Source organism: Talpa europaea, assembly GCF_964194135.1.
Source record: "Talpa europaea genome assembly, chromosome: 2".
Classification (NCBI taxonomy): domain Eukaryota; kingdom Metazoa; phylum Chordata; class Mammalia; order Eulipotyphla; family Talpidae; genus Talpa; species Talpa europaea.
The window spans coordinates 139046479-139056949 of NC_140068.1; the positions used below are offsets into that span (position 1 = coordinate 139046479).

General features: G+C 48.5%; 1 pseudogene across 1 annotated transcript; it reads left to right on the forward strand.

Annotated features, from left to right (window-relative positions):
* The first annotated feature begins 3634 nt into the window (after window positions 1-3634).
* On the forward strand, window positions 3635-4519 carry LOC311167060 (NADH dehydrogenase [ubiquinone] 1 beta subcomplex subunit 8, mitochondrial-like; annotated as a pseudogene). Its single transcript has one exon. The product of its transcript is annotated as an NADH dehydrogenase [ubiquinone] 1 beta subcomplex subunit 8, mitochondrial-like (transcript).
* The last annotated feature ends 5952 nt before the right edge of the window (window positions 4520-10471 follow it).

The window sequence follows — 10471 nt, forward strand, 5'->3', positions numbered from 1 at the left end:
ATAAGCTGACTGCAATCAGGAGATGGGGGGGGGGTGCTGCTGGCCACAACCCTGTGACCTATGGCTGCAGCTTACACCCCAACACACAGACCCCTCCTGCCAGGTGGCACTCAGCACTTTGGAGTATTTAGCAAAACCCAGCACCTAGTGGAGGGCACAGCCTTGGGTGAGGTGACTCTCTGGCCAGCCTAAGGCAAACCCTTCTTTACTGAGTAGCTGGAAGGTCATTGAGAGAACTCAGATTTTGGGGTCAATCAAACCTGGTCAAAATCCTGACTATATAACCTCAGGTTTTTTAGTCAAGAGTTAGAAACAACCTATCTGCCCATAAATGGGTTTTTGAATAAAGGTGATATGGTATATGTACACAATGGAATACTATGCAGCTATAAAAAGGAAAAATTCTGCCATTTGCAATTACACAGATGGACCTAGATGTTATTATTCTTAGTGAAATAAGTCAGACAGAGGGAGACAAACACATTTGGTTTCACTCATATGTGGTTCGTAGAGAAAACAAACAGATAAGACAAAAATAAATTTTGGGACTATAAGACCAATAGTGGTTACCAGAATGGAAAGGGGGAAAGGGGAGTGGGTAAATCAGGGCAGTGAGGACAATTATATGGTGAAGGACAGAATTGGAAGTTCACAGGTGAAGTTAATGTAGTACAGACACACAATAATTCTCAATGATGAATACCTGAAACTTTCAAAATATAATGCTATGTTACTTCAATTAAAAAAATCAAAGAGTAAAAAAGCCTTCAAGTTTATGTATCCTTTCTGAGCCCATGGAAGAAAATAAAAACATCTGCCTCAAAAGTTGCTGAGGGACTTCGATGAGACGTGTCCGGTTCTTGGCACCAGGGCAGAAAAGGGACTCATTAGGATAGCTGTGATTATTAAAAGGTCCAGAGGGACATTCCTCTTATATCCCACCTTCTGGTAATGAGTGAGAAGGAGGGACCTGTGGAGGCCTCGGCAGTGTAGTTTTCCTCATTATTTCTCCAGCTCTGACAGAGTTTCCATTAGGAGCCTCCTGCCAGGCACTGGGGAGAAACAGAAACTAAATGACAGTAACCCCCTTACAGTGCTGGGGCCAGAAGGCCAAAGAAGAGGAGGAAGGAGAACCCCAGTTAGCCACGCTACTCACTGGGCACTGTGCTATTTGAGGAAGTCATTTCTATTTCACAGATTCAGAGTCTGAGGTTAAGGAGCTTGCTGTTGGGAAAGCAGAATGCTTTGGTTAGCGTCAAGCTCTTTGTTTTAGGGATGTGTAAACCAGAGAGGTCAAGTAACTTGCCTGAGGACACACAGCAACGGTTTGGTGATAGCATTGACTACTCTCAGCTTCTAAAAACTAGACCTATTGGGCCTCCCCTGGTGGCGCAGCGGTTGAGCACTGGGCTGTGAAGCTGCCCGCAGCCTCTGCAGTGCCAGTTCAATCCCCGGCCGCTGGTTGAGGGTCCCACATGGCGCACAGACCTCTCCTGCAGCGCCCGCTGCTCCCCTCACAAGTGTACTTCCTCAGTCTGCCTGCTCTGCTCTGCTCTGCTCTCCACTCTGACTCTGGTGAATTCTCTCACCCTCCCGCGCTTCTGACTGCACCCAATGCTTGTATAAATAAATAAATAAATAAATCTTTTTTAAAAAAGAAAAAACTAGACCTATTGCACTATGTCACAGCTCCCTACTCACTCTTTACCTGGAACAGAAGAACCAAGAGAAAAGGTGTGAAAGCAAATGAGTTCAAAATAACACAGGGTTTTGTCGTTGTTTTTCAACTAATTGAACTGCTGGTTTTTCCTCCTTTTCCCTTTCAGCAGAGAGGCCATTGTTCATCCAAGAAAACTGGGAGAATGGCAGGCTCTGAGGTATGTTCCCATCTCCCCAGTGCTCATGCCACATCTGAGCAGTGTTGCCCACCCAGGGGCCCTTGCCCAAGGCAGTTACCACCTCCATTACATGTCCGTTTCAAAAGTGTTGTGAAATGTCCTGCCCGCAGAGCTCATTTTTATAGACCAAATAATGCATGACAATTAAAGGCCACACTGCAAAATACACGGCCAGTCAGCTCCAGAGCAATTCTAGAACTCAGGGGAGGACTTTCAAGTTATCAATAGCTCAGAAAGAGATTGCAGCTCTGAAAAATTGGAAGTGACCCATAGAGAGCTGATGCAGGCGCTGTATGGTGATAGAAGGGGATCCATCTTCTTGATTTCCCCTCTAGCTTACCCCCCCACATACACTCACCTCTGCTTCACCTCTAAGGGTCTCCCTCTTTTTGTGTCTGACAATGTGATCCTATCTCAGCAATTCGTTGCAAAATATTCCTCAAGTATCCTCACTGCAGCAGCACAGGAACAGAACATAGACCTCATCTTAGCAGATTTGGGGCAGACAATAAACAGTGGGATTTGCAAACAAGTACATTTTTTAAGACTATGCCTGCTAAAAAAAAGGGAGAAAGTAGAGGAGGGTGGGGGTAGGGGGAGCTGAGAATGCTGGGGGCACTTTTAAATTAGGTCCTCAAGGAGACTCAGTAGGAAGAGAGTCTGAGCAAGCACTCGCTGGAGGATTGTAGCCAGATCCTCTCCACTTTGCAACAAAAAGCTCCCCTAGACTAAAAACTAGAGTTGAGTGCTAACTATCCTGGCTCTCCCTTCCCCCCTCACTATTAACCATGAACTTCCTTCAGTTGCATTCCTGCGAACTTGGAAAATTGATTCTGCTACGTCCCTAATAAAATTCTCTGCCCCTTTCAGGTTGTTAGTGACAGCAAAGATAAACAGCTGCTAATTGCCACCCCAAGGAGTAGTTCCCTGCGGAGAATGTCAAACACCATAACCCACTCCAAATGCTATGTGAAACCCCTCCCACCCCACAGCTCCTTGCATTTCTCCCACCACTTGGGGACCCAGCTTCCATAGGGTACAAACCCCAATGCTGGCTCCCTCTGTGACCACCTCATATAACAAACTCCTCTGTGCAAAGACACTGTCATTGTTCAGTTTGTCCTTCTGGGCACCAGCAAGAGACCCAGTGTGGTCATTCACTTGTTGAATCAAGGGGGGATTTGATTAGGGGGCACAGATTTTCCCTCTTGGGATTTCTGGTTCTAACTCCCAAGGAGTAAGCACACCCTAGAATAGGATGAGAATGGACTTCCTGTTTGTGGAAATATCTAGACATTCTCCTATTTTCTTGGTAGTGTTAACTGGAAACAAGCCTCAATGGTAGTGAGACAAAGAGTTTATTGATCCTTCGCATTGAGGATTCGAACCTGGGAAGCAGGGAAGTAGTCTGACGGTTTACTGTGAGAGCCGTTCCAACAGACAAGAGTTTGAATTTAGTTTATATAGGTCGGAGCAGTGAGGTGAGTCGTTAACATTAAAAATTAACTATGCTGGACAAGAGGAGCTGCTAGTTCTAAGTTTTCCTGACCTAAAGATATGCTGGCGCTGGAGGAAGGCAATGAGGAATTAACTCTTTTCCTTTTTAAGGACCACATCCAATCTTATCTGGCTCCTTGGTCATTGGTGTGAATTGAAAGACTATGGAAACAACCCAAATGCCCCCAAAGAGATGACTGGATCAAGAAGACGTGGTCTAGAATGGGAGGAAGGTGAAGATGGTGGCAGCCAGAGCAGGGGCCTTGGGAGTCCGATGTCTGCAAAGGGCAGTCCAGAACATGGTGCCGTTGGGAGCACGGACATCCTCCCACATTACCAAGGACATTCTCTCAGGGCCCTACCCCAGGACTCCTGAAGAATGGGCTGCCGCCGCCAAGAAGTGTAATACGTACAAGCCCTACCCGAATGATGGCTTGGGGTATGGTGACTACCCAAAGCTCCCTGATCGCTCACAGCACGACAGGGATCATGGTGTGACTGGGACCATCCAGAATTGAGGTTGAACTGGGGTGAGCCGATGAACTGGGACCTAGACATGTATATCAGGAACCGTGTGGACACGTCCCCTACGCCTTTCTTGGAATGTCATATGTAAACACCTCTTTGACTTCGTGGCCTTCATGCTGTTCATGTTTTGGTTGGGTGACACTTACCCCTCCTACCAGCCTGTGGGGCCAAAGCAGTATCCTTACAATAATCTCTACCTAGAACGAGGCAGGGATCCCAACAAAGAACCTGAGCCAGTGGTTCACTATGAAATTTGAGGAGACTTCATGGCTTTGTGCCCCCTAACTGATTTCCTCATTCCTAGAGATTTAACCTTAATGAAATCCCTAATAAAACTTAGTGCTATGGGAAAAAAAAAAAAAAAGATGTGGTCTATATACACCATGGAATATTACTCAGCAATCAAAAAAACAAACTCATGCCATTCGCAGCAACATGGATGGAGCTGGAAGGGATCATGCTCAGTGAAATGAGCTAGAAAGAAAAAGAAAAATACCGGATGGTCTCACTCATAGGAGGAATGTAGAGGATCCAAATAAGGGATCAGGGGAGAAAAAGTGATTATAATAAAGTAAAAACCAAAATCAACAGGCAACTATAAACCAGAGACATTCTGCGGGGGCAGGGAGAAGGGAGTAGGTTCAAAACAGGGGTGGGAGGAGAAGAGCACAAGGGACTCAGGTGATGGTCACGGGTGAATGGGTGGTGGGAATTTCACAGGACTATAGCTGAGATGAGAAAGCATACATTGTAAACAAAAAAAAAAGATGTGAAAAATATATTTAAAAAATAAAATATTAAAAAAAAAGAAGAAAGAGAGGCTGGTTCACCCTCAGGCAGCAGATTCTGGCCTGGGCTGCAGAACTGAGCCAGAAAATGATGGTTTCACCATCTTGCCAGGCAGGGAGGATCCCAGGAAGCTTTACAGTGTGCTGCCAGCAGGTTTGGCTTACACGCACCAGCTGCTCATGCTGAATGGGAGGTAGAGACACCTGGCCGCCTCTGGGTGCGCCCTCGAAGACGCGGGTCTCCCTGAGGGTCAGCAGGTGCAGGCAAGGTCAGTCTGGATTGGCTTTGCTCTGGTGGATGGTTCTCCTGGCAGAGCCCCAAGGCCAGGCCAGGGCAAGGACCGCAGGCGAGGACAACCAGTAGCAGTGCCCTGCCCCCCCCCATCTGGCAGGGTATGCATGAACATAAAGGAGGGTCTCAATGGGAGAGGTGGAAAAACCAGCCACCAAAAGCTGGCAGGTGCTGCCCCGCCCGCCCTGCCCCACTCACGAGGAGCCGCACTCCCTGCTGTGCTTCCTGGGTCTCACCCTGTTCTAAAGAGGACAGAACTAGGGGTCTCCCTGGTGGCGCAAGTGGTTAAGATGCAGCACTATGAAGCTGTCAGCAGCCGCTGCAGCACGAGTTTGATCCCTGGCCAGGAAGCTAACCCACCTCTCCTGTCTCGCCTGCTGCTCCCCTCAGCAGTGTATTTCAGTGGATCCACCTCTCCTGCTCCCAGCTCTGTCGCTGGTGAATCCTCTCACTCCCCACACCTCTGTCCTACACCCCAGTTCTTGTATGCATAAATAAATAAAATAAATTTAAATAAAGAGGACAGAAGTGTGCGGACATAAGTGTGCTCTGCACTTTGTGGGAAAATCACTTTGTTCATTTGATGTTGAAATACACAACAATACCCCAAGCCTGGGGCCTGCCAAGTGGGGCTCCGCCCAAAGGAAATTAGTCCTGGTCTCCCCAGTGGGAGAGCACACACCCCACACACAATTACTCACCGCTCAGGGCCGCACCCACAGATACAGGTGTGGTGGCCACAAAGGACTCAGGTGATGTCACTGGTGGGGATGACTCTGCCCTCAGGGCGGGCTCTGCCCTCAGGCCATGGAAACCAGGGGCTGCCATCCACGGACATGGGCAACTTGTCTCCACAGATGGGAAAAACCACCCTCATCGCTTAGCTCTGGGCTGGGTCTCACTTGAAAGCTACACTTGAAAAAATTCCTGGACCAACTGCAGAGGGAAAAGCTTCCAGGGGGGTGCATGAACCCAGAAATGCAAGTGATTCACCTCCAAGATATGCACAGTGCCGGCTTGACAGTCATGGGAGTGCTTTCTGCTGAATTTCAATTCCAACTTAGATAGTTGCCCGGAGAGATCGTCCTGAAAAGCTGTACATATATAACATTTCTACACATGCGTTTCTCTCACTAACTTGACTTCCAAAGGCAGTGCCAGTCTTGGAAGCAGGCAGGAGGGAGCCTGGCTTGATGCCAGCACAAGGACCCCTGCGCTCGGCCTGAGACCTGCGGCTCCTGTCCTGGGGCTGGGAGCTTGGTGGAGGAGGAGGCCGAGTCGTCCTGTCCCAGTTGGTCTAAAGGAACAGGGCTGAAGAGGACAGTGTCTACGCAAAACTGCTTCTGGGTGTGAGACAGCTCAGAGGTGTCAGCAGAAGCCGGTTAACACATACAGATCTGAGGAGGGAGAAGACCCTCTCTCTGGCAGAGTCGCCTCTCCAGGCCCAGCAGGCAGAGTGCGGGCTCGCTATGGATCCAGGCAGACGGATCAGTTCCGGAGCCCTGGTGGATTTTTTCAGGCTTTAATGGGCTCTCAGGGAACCAGGTACATAAGCACACAAGCAGGAGGCAGGCAGGCAGGTGAGGAGGCAGGCATGGGCCGGGCAGAGGGCAGGCAGGTAGGCAGGCAGCTGAGCCTCCAGGGCCACAGCAAGTTGTTTTTTTTTTTTAAGATTTATTTATTTATGCATCTAAGAACTGGGGTACAGGGCCAGAGGTGCGGGGGTGGGGTGTGAGAGGACCCACCAGAGACAGAGTTGGGAGCTGAACAAGTAGATCCACTGAAATACACTGCTGGGGGGAGCAGCGGGCGGGACAGGAGAGGTCTGCTGCACCATATGGGTCACCTCCCTGGCCAGGGATGGAACTCTTGCTGCAGAGGCTGCGGATAGCCTCATCGTGTTGCATCTTAACCCCTTGCACCACCAGGGAGGCCCCCCAGCATGTCTTTACGCCCTTCCTCTAGGCTCTCGCTGCCATCCTCACTCCAGCTTCATCTCATGGTCTCGCCTCTTCTGCAGTCACGCTGCCGCCTGCTCACTGCCGCGGCTTTTATCCAGGTTCAGGTGTGCACATTTGCACATGAGCACACACCCATGCTCAGATGTCCACAATCAGGCATGCATGCCTACACCCACACGCCTTCTGCATTGACATGGTCAAGGCTGCAGGTGGTGGCCACAGAGGCTGGTGGCGTAAAAAGCCTGATTAGTTCATTTTCCCTATGTCCTCTTATATGGCCTTAGAGACAAGGGTGGCGAGGATTTGATGTCAGAACCAACTGCATGTAATCGGTGGCCTGGAATGGAAGAAGGAACGTGAGGGTTGTTTGTGTTACAAGGCGTAGGATGAGTGAGAATTATCAGGCTTTTCCACCCTCCCGCCATCAGCATTAGTGATGGGTCCCTGAGGTGCTACATGCATGTCTGATAGCGGACACCTGGAGTGGGGTGTGGGCATGCATAGGCGGGCATACCTGGGCTGAGAGACTGGGCTTTTAAGGGTGGCATCAGGGGCACGCCAGTAGAGTAGCAGAGAGTAGCACCACAGAAGCAGTGGTGGAAGCAGCAGCAGTAGCAGAGAAGGCCAGAGAGCCCAAAAAGATCAGGACTTGCCCCCGGCCCACCTGCCCCCCTGCCTGCCATGTACCTGGTTGCTGCATTACAAATGGTGTAAAAAGCTCCATAAATGCCTGAAAAGCCACCAAGAGCTCCAGGGCTCTCCTTTACCCACCTGCCCAGGTCATAGAGATCCTGTTCTGTGATTTGCTGGCCCTACACAAGGTTATTATGGCATAATCTAGACAAAAGAGACATAAAATAGGAAACAAAAAGGAATTAGGTTCTTGATATACATATACAACATATATAGATGCTAACCTGCCTACCTATCTACATGCCTACCTATCTGTCATCTATCTATAATAGATCACGGGCTTCCTGATCTCTTGTTATTTTTATTTTATTTTATTTTTTAAAGATTTATTTATTTATTTATTTATTTATTTATACAAGCACTGGGTACAGTCAGAAGCGCGGGAGGGTGAGAGAATTCACCAGAGCCAGAGCGGGGAGCAGAGCAGGCAGAAGGACCGAAGTACACTACTGAGGGGAGCAGCGGGAGGCAGGAGAGGTCTGCACGCCATGTGGGACCCTCCTCCAGTGGCCGGGGAGCAGCCGGGGATGGAACCGGTGCTGCAGAGGCTGTAGGCAGCTTCGCAACCCAGCGCTCAACCGCTGTGCCACCGGGGAGACCCCTCTTGTTATTTTTAAACCACAAAATAGAAATCAGTCAGGCACTGTGCTTGGCACACAATGGACTATTGACAGGCATATCTTTACTTCATTAGCAATAACCTTGCTGTGAGACTAGGGGAGGGAGGTGTGACCACTGCCCTTGGGCCAACAGGGGACCCACAGCTCCAGGCTCCAGTCTTCTTGGTCCCCCACAACCCGACTCCGCCCCAGGGAAACCTAGGTGGTCACCCAGTCTCCCCCTGCCAGACGTCTGGCTCTCCAGACCTCCGTCCCTGGGTGGGCCAACGGCAGGTGAGTTTCCGAGGGCAGGTCCCTCCAGCACCAGGTGTCTGGGCTGAGGCTAGAAGAGGCTTGCAGAGTTAGCGGTGCCTCCTGTTCTGAGAGGGAAGGGCAGGAAGTCTGTGAGCATTTGAGGGGGGTCCCCCACGATAGACAGCTATGCAAGGGAGCAGCTCGATTCCCAGGGACCCACGTTGCAAATGGCGACTTTAGCAGCAGCACAGTCTTCAGAGCACAATCAAACCCTGGGTTTTTACACAAAACTCAAAGTCTGGGGTCTCCTAGAGTTCCAACAGCTAGGGGGTATTGAGAGGCACTCAGAGCCCCTGGGAGTCCCTCACTGGGAAGACTCCAGAGAGAACACCAAGTCCCTCCCCCACCAGAAGTCACCAAACTATCACCAGGAGGGCAAGCGAAGTTTGACACACAGGTGCCAGAGCCCCAGGAAAGTTGGGGAGATTTCCCTCAAACCGGAGAAAATGCCTATCTACGTACATATATGTATATAATTAGTATCTTTTCCAAAATAATTTTTTATTAAATTTACATCACTTTAGAGTATTGTTTCAAGTATGCATTCATAGGGAAAGCCCTGTCAGGCCTCACCAGTGCAGACAAGCAGGAAGCTTGAGGGGTAAAGCCCGACCAAGGGCCTGTTTTTTTGCTCAGGGTGGACACACCCCGGAGGCTCCCCTCGGTCAGAGGTGGAGACTGGTGGTATAGGGAGGGCAGGCCTGCCCCTGTGAGCAGGCTGAGGCCCAGCTGTTCCGAGAGGGCAGCCTGGCCTGGGGCACCTTTTATTTATTTACTTATTTATTTTCATTTAAAAAAATATTTATTTTTATTTATTTATGTATACAAGAACTGGGGTGTAGGCCAGAGATGTGAGGGTGAGAGGATTCACCAGGGACAGAGTGGGAAGCAGAACAGGCAGATCTATTGAAATACACTGCTGAAGGGAGCAGTGGGCGCGACAGGAGAGGTCTGCTGAGCCATGTATATTAGTTCCCTGGCAGCGAAGCTGGCGATAGCTTGATAGCTCTGAGACTTTAACTCCTGCACCACCAGGGAGGCCCTTCACACATTTTTGAATGTCCTAATTATTTTATGTGACTAGTCAGGTCAAAAGCTTGATTTCATTATTCTTTTCCACATTAATTCATTTTGGCTAATGGAAAAATTTCATGTTCTAGACCCTTGGTATTAATTCTCTCATAACATATTTTTTGTTTATGACAGTGAAATTTTGTATTAATTGTTTTTCCTTTGACATGTTTAAATGGATTTTAGTCCTTTCTTGGTAAGTCAAATAAGGTCTACTATCTTTATCTTCACAATAAAGTCAGCAATCAGCACTTGTTCTATCTCAGGAATGCAAAAGTACCCAGAGATAACAAAATAATCAAGAAATGTTTTAGAACAAAATTAGATAAAATGTAGAGGGAGAAAAATACAGTTTCTCAATAGTGTAGCCAAGACTGCCATGAATAATGTTTACTTCACACCACTTTAATTCTATTTTGGAGGGAGGAAAATCCAGACTTCCATGTATCACATTTAATGACATTCATACTGTTCCTCATTCTAATATTCTCACTTACTGTTTCTTTTTGTTTTTTGTTTTTTTTGAAGATTTATGAACTGGGGTACAGGCTAGAGGCGCGGGAAGGTGAGAAAATTCACCAGAGACAGAGTGGGGAGTAGAACAGGCAGATGACCGAAAACACTACTGAGGGGAGCAGCAGGCGAGACAGGAGAGGTCAGCCACTCCATGTGGGTTGAGCGCAGTGCTGTGAGGCTCACTTACTCTTTCTTAAGCATTGCACAGTGTAACTAACCTACAGCATTTTATTCAAATTAATATTCACATCAACACAATGAAGTAGGTACAATTATTCTCAGTGTTTCAAACGAGTCCAATTAGTTTTAAAGA